This window comes from Branchiostoma floridae, chromosome 2 (genome assembly GCF_000003815.2).
Source record: "Branchiostoma floridae strain S238N-H82 chromosome 2, Bfl_VNyyK, whole genome shotgun sequence".
NCBI classification, from domain to species: domain Eukaryota; kingdom Metazoa; phylum Chordata; class Leptocardii; order Amphioxiformes; family Branchiostomatidae; genus Branchiostoma; species Branchiostoma floridae.
Window position 1 is genome coordinate 20794930 of NC_049980.1, and position 15682 is coordinate 20810611.

Consider the following 15682-nt stretch of genomic DNA (forward strand, 5'->3'; position numbering starts at 1 on the left):
AAAGTACCTTGTACGCACATGTAGTTGGCTAAAGTAGACAGTGGTTAAAACCGGATTCCGATCGGTGTGGAATAGCGTAACCTTATATTAAGGGGCGACTTCCGGCACCGCAGCAGATCACAGTTGAGGAACCTTGGTCACAGCAAGGAGTTTAATAAAGTCTTTTCCCAACCAACCTCCTTGATCACAGTCATCACCGCAAATCATGCATCGGTGTTTTTTCTTGCAACGTCTTTCGAATGTCTTCAATCAGCATATCAAACCCTGGAACTTCTCTGTAGACCGTTTCAATGTTGATCAGTAAAGTTGTATCGGGAAAATCGAAAAGTTTTATCCTTTTTATATGCATCCACGTACCTTTCCTTGGCTAACTCAACGTATGGCGCCATACTATCACATCCTTTCAACTTCTTTACGAGCCCCTATATCACGATAGACCATCAGTACCACCTATCTACCTTTTGAAAGAGATAAAAAGTGTGGCCACGCTGTTTCTCCATTATAGCTCTCCAATGGTAAGCGTCCATCCTACCCCAAAGTCGTGTGCACATCCGTTCTAACGCAACGTAATGCTTAATAAGGTAAGCCCCATTCCCAGTGAATAAGTGATGGAATTTTCGGACACCACCCAAATTCACGCCGAACGGATTTGCTCCTCTGCCGGGAAAATCCCCTAACTGATAGCACCATCTCTCGATAATGCCCGGCAAAGCTCTTGGCATCATCTGTTTTTCCCGAGTTATCGCTCCCGTCTCCGGGTAGACTGTAAATCTCTCTTCCGCATGTCATCAATCCAGCAGATTCACGGCGGAACTGTGATCGGAGAGTCTGAGGACGATGGGGAGTGGGAGGGGCTCCAGGGAAGTGTAGAGCTGATTTCATTGGCCAGAGTTTGTCTTCATCTGCCATCAGGGCGACCGGGTATAGACTTCACATATTCACCTGTTGTCAACCTCCTTTTTTGACCGGAATTCAAAAGTAAAACTGACATTTGATATACCACGAACGTGGAGTTTTCTTTTACTATAAGATGATAGCCAACTTGTCTCTTATTGTATTCAGCATCTCCCATTCATATATGATGTTGGACTGGATTAAAAGAAAAAGATGATGACATGATGTCCAAATATTCAATTTTATCTAGATTGCAGTGATATTATATCGTTGATAATTCTTTTTTTGCGCAAAGAGAGACACATCATCATTATCATCAACATCTTCTTGGTCTGTATCTACAGCCTTGGAAACAACCTACGACTGCAATCAGTCAATCGTCATTTTTGTTGCACTGCGCGTCTTGCATCTTGCAAGCCCCCTAAGCCCTCAGAGTGCGTTTGCCATTATAATGGACCTACTGTAATCTTCATGTCCGTCTCCAGCAAACTGGGTAGGTTTGTACTGAGTGTCGTCCTGGCATCTGTTGGAGCTCCAACATGCCCTCCAACTGTACAATACCGCCATACGGGAAAATCTCCAGACAACCTTCCAAGCTTGAATTTAAAATCTTTGCCAAGAATTAACATATTTCTCAGTGCCGTATTAGTAACCTTCAGTCATAGACTAAGTTCACTACACGTAGCACCGGGCCTTATGTGAAAACCAAGCCGTCTAGCTATGCCAGCAACTTGTTTCAAAACAACGCCACGTATCCATCTCTTTCTGCAATATTGATTTTTTCCTTCCGGCTTAACAACTTTTAGAAGGCCTGTATAGTTGAGGTGGATAAGGGGGTAAATCTCCATAGCATTACCCCTGCGCTGTCTCGCCGGGCGTCCCTGCGCTCTGCTTGCTGCCCAGGCGAGTTTGATTGACGCCGTCCAACTTGAGATACCGGGCAGTGTATTGTCAGAGTGACAGTCATGGGTGGGAACAAATTGCAGCTCGTATTAGCTCAACTTGAACTGTTTGTCTTTATTCATGTAATGCACCAAATGAAGAAAATGAAGATATTCAAGAAAAACTAGAATCTGGGAGCCAGGGTGTTAACTGATTTGTTCCCTCCTTGTCAGACGTGTTAGGTCCAATTTCTATGATGTGTAGGAGCTCATGTGGACGTTTGACTGTATCCTTCGCCGCCGAAAGATCGATAAGAACTAATACAGCAATCCGACAACTGGACGTTGATGTAGATTCATCTCATGTGACAGTGACCTACGGGGATTAGATTTCTGAACAAGTAAGTAAAGGACGCCGAATGTTGTAGATGTCCTTCAAGACTTGTGTCCTGAGTAACCAGTCCAAGATGGCGGAATTCTCAATGTATCTGGTGTTTACTCAAGAACACTAGGGTACACCAGATTTATTCTTTATCATGTGATGTAACGAAATACAGGAAAAGTACATCACTAACAGAACACTGACTTCCCTTTCTGTGTCACGTTCTTTAAATCCCGAATCACATTGGCTACCGCGAATTGAAACGTCACTTCAGATCGCAAAGACCCCATTGATATTTGGGAGTAAGATCTGCTTTATTGACTATCAAGACACTCGGGTCATGCCGACAGCCGATTGGACTGTGAGGGTTGATGAATGGATTGATTTTGATAAATATCTTCCAGAAAAAGAACTGGATCGATTCTGAATATATTAAGAATACGGCGAGTTTCGTATTATAGTGAGATTCATTTCTTACGCTGTCTTGTTTGAAGATGTAAGGCAAGTGTTACAGCACACACTAATGCAGAACATTCTAAGAAAAAGAAACAGTATAGACCGATATCATGAGACTTTATCATGTAATTATTGACTGAAAAACAAGCTGAGATACTCTGAAACCTTTGTTAACAGCTCCTTATCATCACACCTTACAAATAACCAACAAACATTCCAACAACACGAGTAAGGAAATGATATTTAGTATCATATCCACAGTGTGGACGTTATATGATATGTTAGATGTTGTTCCAATGAGAGCGTCACCAGTTCTTCACCTTTTTTGTTGCTTAGGCGAAGACAATTTCTCATCAAAGCGAATGTCGTGTGGTTACGCTTGGTTTCGTTTAGTCAATACCAGAATGTGACATATGTAATGTAAGTATCGCGATAGGCTAGAAAATGCCCTCGTCCACCTCGCTGAAAGAGTCGTAAAGTGTTCACCAGCAGTATTGTAGAACGTGTCGTGAATGTGCAGCTGTACTTCGTATGGCTGTCGTAAAACGGCTGTTTCTTTACAACACGATTTGGTCATAGTCGTAAATACTACCCATATGGCCTTTACCTCCCGGTGCGAGGAAGATTGCTCCCCGTCCGCGTGTCGTCTTCGTGCAGTTAGATCTCTCGCCAGCGGACACGAGTGCCCACGAAAGGCCCATTCTCACCACCTTTTCGAAGCAGCTGGGTATGCATGAAACTAGACTAAAAGTTGTGGTGCTTTAGACGCCAGCTTTGGTGTTATTTTTCTATCCATTCCGAATACTATATATGACTCTGACTGCTCGCCCTATAGAGTGCCGCTTAGCCACCAAGCCTGAGCGGTTTTGTTCACAACCATTTCAAGGAGCGGAGCCTGCAAAATTTAGCACTGACATGGTCTGGTGTGCCAAGACACAAGATGGACATTTAACAGGAGCCCAACCTACTCAGAAATTACAAGTACTAGTACTTACACTCGAGACGAAGAAATGCACCCTTAACTACACAGATGCAGGCAAGTAGGGCGAAGAACAGTATTAAGTTTGTAACTTATGTGGAGATGGGTCATGTTAGAAAATGGTCACAGTTTACTAGTATGACTAGATAGAGGCATCTGTAGACAAGATGCTTGCTGATTGGATCAGTGGGGTAATTAATGGTCACAATGGCCAGGTGACACAGGTGATCACCAGTCCAGACTTGACAGTCCTATGTAATATTGATTTCATGTACACGTATCTAACAGGAAACGTGTAGCTTACTATGGGTTTGATGCAAATGTAATAGTCAATCCTTGTTTATCGATGCGGCCATGAATACTCATTTGCAAAGGATTCGGCCATGTAGAGGTTTAGTAGTGGCGTTTGCTGAATGAATGTTTCCATTGGTGAGACTATATCATGTCCTATTGTAAAGGTAGAATGATGCACGACCAGCCTCGGCCAAGTGACCGGAGTAGGAGATAGGTGGTATACCTAAGTATAAGATGGTACAAATCAATACAGGGGTCAAAAATAACTATGAAATTCGGCTCACCATTCTGATTCAATAAGGAAATGATTGAAAAGAGCCGCAGGTATATTAGCATATAGCACATTTTGTTGTCTTTCATCGTTATCATCATCGCGCCACCTTACATGTAAGATGAGGGCAGTGATTCTCCACTGTCCCTTGGCCACAGGGCGCTTTGTTTGTTGTTGCACTTTCCTCTGTCGCTCCCCGTCTCTCTCTTGCATGTACATCGCTCCCCTCCACTTCTAGATTTGCAATATCTGGCTTGTGGTTCATCCTGTTACGCGTGACCTACATCCCACCCTATCCACCGTATCGCAGTATTGTATTCCAGTCACGGTGAAGGCGGCATGCTCAAGTCTCTACAGCCTTGAAATGGGGCGCAGGGCCCTCTCAACCAACACCCCACTCTTACAGCATCCTCGATAATACTCGTAGGAAGGTGGCCACCTTCCGTCGGTAGAAGTCGTGCGAGCGGAATACTCTTCTCTACTGGCGTACAGCTTCCTCGAGGGCAGCCAATCGGCTGCCGTGATTTCCAATTCCACTGTTCTCATTGGCCATGTGGCTTGTAGCATGTTTTTGTACGAACAGTTCGAAATACCTTCCAAAGTTATGATTCTCAAAGTTTAGTATTTGGGCAGAGTGTCTCTCATTGGACTTGAGAAATATCTTCCACACATTTTGATCTGTTACTGCTCACAAACTGTACACGGAAATAAAGCAAACTTTCCAGCTTTGTTCGACAACATTGATTAAATCAAAATTCAAATAAACCATAGTTTTGCAAAGTAGGATATACATCTGAAATCTGTTTTGTGTAATCTATGGGTTTTGGAATATCAATTTGCTAATTTGCATAGATCCATCTTCACATTTCTTTTCGTATAGTTTGCCATTATCTTCATGCAAAATTTGAGCATATTTTGTGCATATTACGTCTGACGTCCGAAAACTATTACGTCATTTGGGCTGTTGATTGCTTGTATAAATACTCAAAAAGTCGATATTTTGATACCTTATCAACTATTCATGGTTCATCCCCACACAGGGAATTCTGTGCCTACATGTGCACACGCTAAGAACCATTTGCGCGCACGTAAGACCCAGCCCAGCAAATCCCTTTTTTCAATGCATCCCTCCACCAAGCCGCAAAGCCTCCAATATTGTTACTCAGAATCCGTTTGTGCCGAACGCGTCACTGGAGACTTGAGCTTTAGATTCCGTCCGCCCGCTCAATACAGCCCTTTTGACGCCGCTGCCTACCATTTCCCCATCACGGCCGTGCGTTTATCAATAGCTGCATGTACGTGGGCTTGCGCGTTTCCGTGCTTCGCATTTTCACCAAGCCTTCGTGCGTGGAACTTCGCTTTATCTTGGTGAAATCAATTTGTAGGGAAGATCCAATCCATTTCAATAGCAGCCCCAGACAGATGGTTATCTAGCTTCGGCAGCACTCTATCGATTTCCCAGAGCTCGGTCTAATCTCTATAGCACACATATTCTATTGTGTTCGTCTCATCTTAACTGCACTTCTCCCTTTCTCTCTCATATACTCCGTTCTTAGATTTTGCGCTGTATCTTAGAGGCTATTCTAGACGTAACGCATGGAAGAGGGTTGCAAATGACCGTGCATTTTTCTTTAATTGCCTGCATTTGTTTTTCGCCATCTTTTTTAAAAATTTGTTGTGTAAGTTTGTGGTCAAAAATAATACAACCTACGATGGCAATATTGTCCAAAGTAAAGACAGTCGGGCTGAATATTTGCAGTTCGCCACCTCAGCTCCTCTCGTAGCGGTAGTCTGTTAAGAGTCAACTTTCCGCGGACCTGGTACAGTAATAAAGTACGGCATTATCAGGACGCCTCCTCCCGGGTCGATATGCACGGCGCTACTGTCGATGCCCGGCGTCATCTGCTGAAAGTGCTGTTAATCAGCGGCTATCCCAACTGGCCACAACCAACCAACCCTACCAGACATCCCGTCTGTCAAGCCCTGCCCGCTCCGACCCAATCTATCCGCACAACCCGTGAGAGAACGCGGCGCTTCACGGCAGATCAAAACTACTCTTGCAAAAGGGCAGTGGAGTTGCATAATGACTAGAGAAGGCTCCACAGCTCCGGTCACTGTCTTTTCCACGCATCTCTCATTTTAGAGCGCTTAACTCCCCTCAGTCTAGTATGAATAACATGTACAGGTGCAAAACATCATATCTACTTCTCACTCCTCAAACGAGAGTATAAGCCCTCTTCTAGGATGAGAAACTGATTTGATACTATGCTTTACTCGAAATGAACTGATGTCTGATAAAAGCTCCTTGCTCACATCAAGGAAGGTTTAGAAAGTTGATTCATGAAATGACTGTTATTTGATCGTTAGATTTTAATGTACGGCTAGTTTTAAGCAGGAAAAAATCCCTACTAAGTCACTGTAGCTTTCCTGTCCCCCCATACAGTTTCATTCTATTGTTCTTGTACATTGTCATGTGTGCTATCTTGATATGTGCAAAATGAATAAATCAAATCAAACGGACTGTAAATTGCAAGTCGACGATACCTGACTACCGGGCTATATCCCCGCCGCATCGGTCGTTTGTTTCTCCTGTACAAACATTTCATGCTAGACTTGCAAGTATTCAGATATGAAGCAAGTGCTCACTGAGCCCAGTCTAGGATGAAATTGGTAAGGCAGTGTAGCATGGAGTAGTGTCACCGCTAAGATCGTCGGCGACATAACGATTTCTGATGGCTGATAGAAGACAAGGCGATATGGCGCCCAAACGGCTTTTATTTTCTTGTCAGTACTACCGTAATAACCTTTATCACGCGGGGCTGCGGAGCAAGGTCATGAAGGAGAGCCCGAACAAACGCCATCAACGCAGTATATTTACAGAATCTGCGATGATTAGTAATTGTAATCATGCGTTGGATTTGTGAGGCAAGATAGATTACACATTAAACAAGAGTTCGAAGATCTCGATCATGCCTCATAGTCATATTTGGTGTTATGGACAAATTGTTGATTTATTGAGGACTGCATTGATCATCCTATCTAGTACAATATATATCCGCTGATAGTCTTTCCTAACCAAACTACATTTGTCGTAAGTGTGAAGGTGCCAGTTTTTTTCTTCTGCTTTTCTTTTCGTCAGCATTGCCCGGATATCGATTACATGAACAGGTGCTGTCACCTGCATCAAGTTTCACCATCCATGCCATCGTACCATGGCTACTCGTCATTGGACTTGGATAACTGATGTCAAGTGATACCTACTACGTGAGATTCAGATAATGGCAAGGTCTATAAGAAGAACAACTAGGAAAAACAGCAAATAATTCCTTTTGGTTTGTAAGCGCCTTGATTTTGTTGTCAGGTTGATTTTGAAGTCACTTTGATTTTGTAGCTGCTTGGTTTTTGTAGGCACTTGGATTTTGATGTGGTCATTTGGATTTTATAGCTAACGGTTACTTGAGTTTGGTAAACGCTTGGATTTTTTAGTCTCTCAGATTAAAATGCACTTGGATGTTGCAGTCATTTGTACTTTGTACGTACATCCATTTTGTAGCTATAGGCACTTCGATTTTTGTGATATGCAATGTGGTATTTGAGGGTTTTGTACACAGCAAAAACAAAAACGTGTGCATGTATTCTGATGATCGTTGGCTTCAGACCTGTTCAGCCTAGTTCAAGCTTGTCTAGAAGAAATCTGTGCCCTGTCGTGAAAACCTCATCTGTGTTCACCGTAACACCTCTTGCTCATATGGTGAGCGGAAATAAACAAATGCGTCCCCAAGTACTGCCGTCTGGTTTCTGTGAACTAGTATCATAACATTCAGCCGCAGCCATTCTCTTACACTTGTGCCACTACAGCGTTTGTCAAGGGAATAATCCTTGTTGTTTGGACGATTTAAGGCTGGTCGTTAGATTTGAGAATGTTGATTGGTGCTCAACGAAGTGAACTTTCTCTCTCCTCTGAATGCGCATATGACAATGTATACTGTTTTTAGATCATTATGTGATAGATATGTACGTAAGGAAAGGGAGGCTATTTTGAATACTAAGACGCCGAGGTGAGGAAGATCATAGAACTTCTGTCTGAAATTACAAAGACTTGGACAGATGGCGGCAGTTATAAGGGTGAATCACTGTCAGGTGTGATGTTGTGCAATGATGTGTCAATCAAATTTATCCCCTTTAGCTTGTTCAATGTAGGTAATCATTTTCCTCATTTCCAATAAGACATTCATTTCTTCAATATTGATTACAACGAAGTTGCCACAGGAATACCGTCCCAACAGAAAGTGAGACGTGGCGTTATTCCCTTGCTCAGGGTCCGTGCAATGAGGTACCACGAAGGCGGCACCAACCTAGAGCTGCTGGATTAAAACTGGCTATATTGCATATTGGTAATACCGTCGTGTCGGTCCAAATTTGTGACCGTTATCCATGGCACGTTCCCTGCATGTTTAACGATACTTGCAATGCTCGGAGCGCTTTGTCTCCAGTAAAAAATGGATGCAGCTCCATACTAAATGTCCTCCAGTTGATCAATAGCTGGAATGCAGAAGCTGCCGCTGGTGGCGATCTGCCAGTTGAGATTCACAAGCCTCAGGTAATTACGTCTGCAAATGGCGCTCAACCTCACGGCTCAGCATGAGTAAGAGGCGTAATGGCTCTGTTTTGTTGAAGGCAAGCTATGATAGCAGACCGACAAATATCGTTAACCATAGTAATCTTCCCCGAGTGAACCACAGTCTCAGGCATGCAGAGGCGTGTCCAGGTCACAGGTCACTATCTTTGGGCAAGTGAAGAAGTTATCTCTTCACTCATTTTATGGAGACTAGGGGAAAATATCTACCCGAGAAAGCTCTCCTACACAACAACCATCTTCAGGGACATCGAGATTGAAGACTTGGGATTGGCTGGCAGCTGTAGAGGGATGTTGTGTAGAGTCTTACCCCGTCCACAAACTCTTACTTCAGATGATGATGATGATGGTTACGTTCTTTTACATAACTTGATGGAGATGGGATATCCGAATAGAGTAAAAACGAAAGATTATAGCTATAGTTGTACAGTGAAAGTAGCGTTGTCAACGAACACACCATGCACATCTTTTCAACAGAATCGTGTTTTTTGTCAACAGAAGGGCTGGAACGTGGCTACAAGGAAGGGAATTATAAAATAAAAACAATGGATGTCATTATCTACACAATCTCTAGCCCTCAAGTCAAGGTTCCCAAACTAGAAGTGTTCTTTTGCCCAAGAGTTATTGAGTTACCATCGGGCCATGTCTACCTTCCTGCTATCTCTTAATGACTGCAGTCCTTCATATATCCCCCGGCACTGCTTGTAATGGTTTCAAAATCTGAATCCAGATCGTTTGGTGCGTTGAGGTCTGTGTTAGCTCATGATCTGGACCCTCTGTGGTAATTGAAGAAAGCATTACGTAAGAATCTGATTCATCTTTATCAACCTTTGAGACTCCTCAGAACTTGTATATTGAAAATAGGTTAATTGTATACGTAGACACCACAAAGTAGTTAAATCTTCGAGCGCAGGTGATAAAGTTAGAGTAACTGGTTTTGGGTAGTAGGATGATATACTTCTTTATACGCCGCATCCGGAGTGTCACCGGTGTTTCATTTTTATCCGACGGGCACAAGAATTAAACGATTACACGATTGCGCATGCATGTCCGTGAGGGCTCCATCGAATGTCTCGTCACTGATGACTTCCATCAAGGCACACCGCATATTACTCTAAGATCCTTAGGATGTGCACGGGGTCTGTAGTCCGGAAGCAGGCGGACACAGGGAAGTCGACAGCGAAGCAATTTACTGAGCTGTCTGCTGATCCCGTCCTGGGAGGCTTTCCAGTCCATCCATCGATCTTCATCATGGAGATGCGCGATGCCTGTGAATACTAATGCTGGCAATGTCGCCGTCCTCTTCCAACCGGGTACAAACGCAAAGGTCGATGTCTGTCTCGTTTTGGGCGATATGGAACATTTGGCAATGCGCGTAACTCTCACTCGTGTCAAATTTCCTGACGCATGGGGTGGCAGATACGACCGAAAATGCCCTAAGAATGGAATTTTATCTCACAGTTTTACTCTAAGGCACGAGACAAAGAAATACAAAATTTGTCTTTTCCAGACCATCCGTCTTGCCATCCGGCCCATTCACTGATTCCGCAGGGTAGCTTGTTGTTGCTTCCCAAAGCTCTATAGTATAACAGTTCAACAGCGTCGAAGCGTGAACACCCTGTTATGTGCACCATATATTATAGTCAGATGACGCCCGGTCATAATAATTTTGATCTGACACACTGTTCAGTTGTGCGTTCAGCACCGCAAATTTATTTTAAAAAAAACACCTAATTGAGTATATATGAAGCTTTATTATAAGTATTAAACATTTGTTCTTATGTCAATGCGAATAATACCTACTAGTGCTTGCCTGTCTGAAACAGATTACTTGTTATCTAGACGAAGGTAAAATGTTAAGCTATGTGTGTACTGCCACCTTTAACATGGTTGAACCTAAGAGAGACAGATCTATTACTGCTGTAACGTAATCGTATGGTGTGTTCGTATGTCATGGCCCTGTGACTGTAGGCAATCAAAGTTACATGTACGATTTCAATTTTACCCGGCAACTTCCAGGTTTAACCCTCAAACATGGCGGACAACTCTTGACTTGACGTGACGTGACGTGACGGCAAACCCGCCATACATGATTGATCATGTCATGACCATAATATACCAGTTCCTCTCACGCTGTTTACCCCAATACACATTGATCTCCACAAGGAGAATTACTGATCGAACACAGTTACTGTAGTATGTGCAGGACTGATCATTGATATCGATATATCAGGTGACAGCATCATCTGAAGAAGACGTATAGTTATTTAGTCTTTTTGTCTCCCTTTTTCAAGAATCTTAGCTCTTGTAGTCTTGTATCACAAATCTCAAAAGCCATGTTGCCTAGCGCACATGACAGACTCGCCCAGTGAAAAGGTAAGAAAATTAACGTTTCCCGTTTTCACCCGAGGACGGTGTTTTCTCTCTGTCATCACTGAAGACTGGAGGCCGACAAGAGGCCGAAGCTTAAGGTTCGCCGTTTTGCCGAATATCTCCAGGTATGTCTCTACCATCCATCAGCCCGGGCCCTCCGCGACGTGATCCCTCCGATGTGCGCCACTCCGACCCGGATTCCACAGTCAATATTAGCAGGCGGAGGAGATTACGATTACTGGGATATTGGGGTGAGGAAAATTGGTAAGGGTGTCACGATGGTGATGCGAAAGGTTGTTTCGCTTGCAGTGATTTGCGGCTACTCGGGTAGAGGATTAGGGTTTCTCCGGAGTGGAATCAATGAATCTGACACGATAATCAGGACTGGGGGAGTCCAGTCAGAGAGGAATGTGGAGGCCAGCTCAGGTTTTCTCTCTATCTGTTATTCTATTTCATTGTATTTCCAAATCTTAGATCATTTTGTCTTATACTGTTTTTCCTTTTTCTTTCCAATTTGTTGTACTTGCTTTCCTTTTTTGACATTCTTTCTTTTCTTTTGTTTGTAATTCCCACTCTACCTCAAATGTTAGTCTGATATTTCATTATTTGAAACATTACGATAATTCACATGAGGTACTAGTAAATGAAATTGACTTTTAACTACAAAATCTAGTAAAGTATTTATTTCACTCAGACCATCTTCTGTTACAGTAGGTAATCATTCAGCAGACGCGATGACTGTAGACGCTTACTGATAGTTGAATATTTATAATCGCAAGCTTTACGCGAAATCCCACATCTCGGAGTGTCATGGGGCCGCTTAAGCACTTAATTATGTTCAAAATGCTCATGACGCTGTCCACCCGATAAATTCCGAAATGTCGATGAGAAAAAAATGTTTCTAGTGACATTCGCACAATTGCAATATATGTTTTTTACTAATTGTGTATTTTGGTCATTGAGTGGATGTCGTTTCACTAGCTTTGATTAGGACTAGCAAATAACACTCAACACACACAAACGCACTTGTCCTTGGTGCTGAACACCAACCATTTACAACAGAACTTTCTTTCATGGTGCTGAACACCAATCACTTACTAGCACAACTTTCTTTCATGGTACTTACTAACACAACTTTTTACAAACACACCTGTTATCGATGCTTAACACTACCCACTTACTAGCACAGCTTTCTTTCATGGTGCTGAACACCAACCACTTACTAGCACAACTTTTTTGTTGGTATTGAACAACATCCGCTTACAAACAAACCTGTTATTTGTGCTGAACACCACCCACTTACGAACACAACTTTCTTTCTTTGTGCTGAAGAACCCCCGCTTACAAACCCACCTGTACTTGGTGCTGAACACCACCCAGTTATTAACCCACCTGTCCTTGGTGCTGAACACCACCCACTTATTAACACACCTGTCCTTGGTGCTGAACACCACTCAGTTATCAACACCCCTGTACTTGGTGCTGAACACCACCCACTTATTAACACACCTGTCCTTGGTGCTGAACACCACTCACTTATCAACCCACCTGTCCTTGGTGCTGAACACCACTCACTTATCAACACCCCTGTACTTGGTGCTGAACACCACCCAATTATTAACACACCTGTCCTTGGTGCTGAACACCACTCACTTATTAACACACCTGTACTTGGTGCTGAACACCACCCAGTTATTAACACACCTGTACTTGGTGCTGAACACCACCCACTTATTAACACACCTGTCCTTGGTGCTGAACACCCATTTATCAACCCACCTGTACTTGGTGCTGAACACCACCCACTTATCAACCCACCTGTCCTTGGTGCTGAACACCACCCAATTATTAACCCACCTGTCCTTGGTGCTGAACACCACTCACTTATTATCACACCTGTCCTTGGTGCTGAACACCACTCACTTATTAACACACCACAACTTGGTGCTGAACACCACCCAATTATTAACACACCTGTCCTTGGTGCTGAACACCACTCACTTATCAACACCCCTGTACTTGGTGCTGAACACCACCCACTTATTAACACACCTGTCCTTTGTGCTGAACACCACTCACTAATTAACCCACCTGTACTTGGTGCTGAACACCACTCACTTATCAACCCACCTGTACTTGGTGCTGAACACCACCCACTTATTAAACCACCTGTCCTTGGTACTGAACACCCACCTATATACCCACCTGTCCTTGGTGCTGAACACCACTCACTTATTAACACACCTGTCCTTGGTGCTAAGCACCACTCACTTATTTACCCACCTGTCCTTGGTGCTGAACACCACTCACTTGTGCTAGGGTCACATTTCCCAACCGTTTGCGGAAACGAAAAATTAAAAGTATATATCAATCAATGTCTACAAATTATACTCTTCAATAATCTTTGAGACATTTTGTGTTTCTTTGTTGTCTTTTATACTATACTTTTCGTTCCCCAAACTACCCGGTCGGCCCTCTATTTGGAAAAGGGACCATAGCATAACTAACCAATCTTTCTTTTTTAGTGATGAACAAAATCCACTTACAAACACACATATCCTTGGTGCTGAACACTATTCACTTACAAACACATATGTCTTTATTGGTACCGAACACCATTCACATACAAAACATACCTGTCCTTGGTGCTGAACACCATCCACATACAAACACACCTGCCCTTGATGCTGAATTCGAACACCATCTACCCCAAACACAGATGTCCTTATTGGTGCTGTACACCATTCACTTACAAACATACCTGTCCTTGGTGCTGATTTGGAACCATTTGTAAATTAAACGCTATTTTCTGCTTAACTTTAGAGCGCTTTGTGCACACTCGTATTGCTTTTATGTTTAGCTTCTCACAAAATGTGTGTATGGATTTTTGATGCCGCTGCATGCTACAAACTAATAGAAGTCTTATTCTCTCGACTCTTACTGACCTCCCACCGTGACTTCTCTTAGTGAACATCTGAATCAACATCTTCATAGTTTTGTCGTCAGTGATGAGAAGTTGCCGGTTCCTTCCGGCCCAGTAACAGCAGCTCCATTAGCGTCAAGAAGAGAAGCCTTGGCAGCGGCCGGAATTACCGATTTCTGCGAGCCGAGTGTCAGGCGCGATGGCAGCGATAGAGGGATCTTGGAAGGTTTCTCGAGCGCGCGTCTAGATACCCTTCACATAAAGATGCCCGACAAACGTAACGGCGCGCTTAACATCTCAAGTAGCATTTGAATATAGGGAAGAACTCGCCTGCCCTTTGCATTTGAAGTACATTTGGCCAAGCATGCTAGAGATAGACAATGACATGCTATTCTCTATTCAATTGAAAACGTCTGTTGATGTTTTATGGACATTAATTGTTTAGTGTGTGTAAGACAGAGAGGGTATACTTTAACGATGGACAATTCTGTTGTTATATGGCGGTACATCGTCGCATTTTGATTATCATCTTGCATGAAGTTGAAGGTCATTTTGTACATTACTTGTAATTCTGAGTCGCTGCGCCGGAGCGCCAGTGCTTTCATGTGGACGGAATACGTCAATAGGTTTTCCAACTTATTCGTTTTCGTTCAGGAGCCCAAATCAGTTGATGCTTTACGTCATGGCAAACGGTGTAATTGGCTTTGGCTTCTTCGGCGGAACTTTTCCTTGTTTTTGGATGTCATCAGTGCAGAGGTCTACAGAGGACCCTGAACTACACCACACTGTTACTGCAATGTGATTGGATGTGATGGCACAAATGCTTATAAAGATACAACGATATGAAGTGTACAGACAATCAATTGATGTCTACAGCATATCAGTACAGGAGCCAATGCGTTTTCAGTCCGGATGTATTTGGCATCTATTTCAATCTTGTAAGAGGAATCTTGATGGATCTGTCGCAGATGGTACCAATGACCCGGAGTCGATTTCTGCATGCCACCTTGCATATAATGTTCTTGTCATAATCACCCACGATGAGGAAACGAAGCCCGTTCGTCCTATACACACCCTTTAACGTTACCAAGGGGTACAAACGATGCTATAGCTAGAAAATGTAGACATTCTTCAGCTGTCTTTTGCTCGCATCGAAGACCTATAAACCCCTGCCGGCGTCTGGAGGAATGCTGTCAGTATACATGGAATTTCTCACAAATTTTAAGTATAAAAGTACAAAGGTGTTCATGGATTATTCTTTTATATCATTTGTGATGATGGTTTTGCAAGAAAAAGATTGATTCTCAAAATGTAAAATGTACATGTTTTGAAATAACGGGTCCACGGTGATCTCCGTACACCGTTCTATTTACCCCACCAGTGCCCATAGCTCGTCCGTTATGCTTTGTAGATTTTGCGGGAAGCGGATAATGCACGAGTCGGTATTGGCGGTTTAACCAGTGTGACTGGATTCATAGTACCGGCTCTCATCCAAGGAATGCTTTCCGATCAGACGAATTTAATCACTAGATAAGAACTTCAATCCTCATACAAACAGAATCATCAGCAAGGGCTTGATGTCTATATTAATTC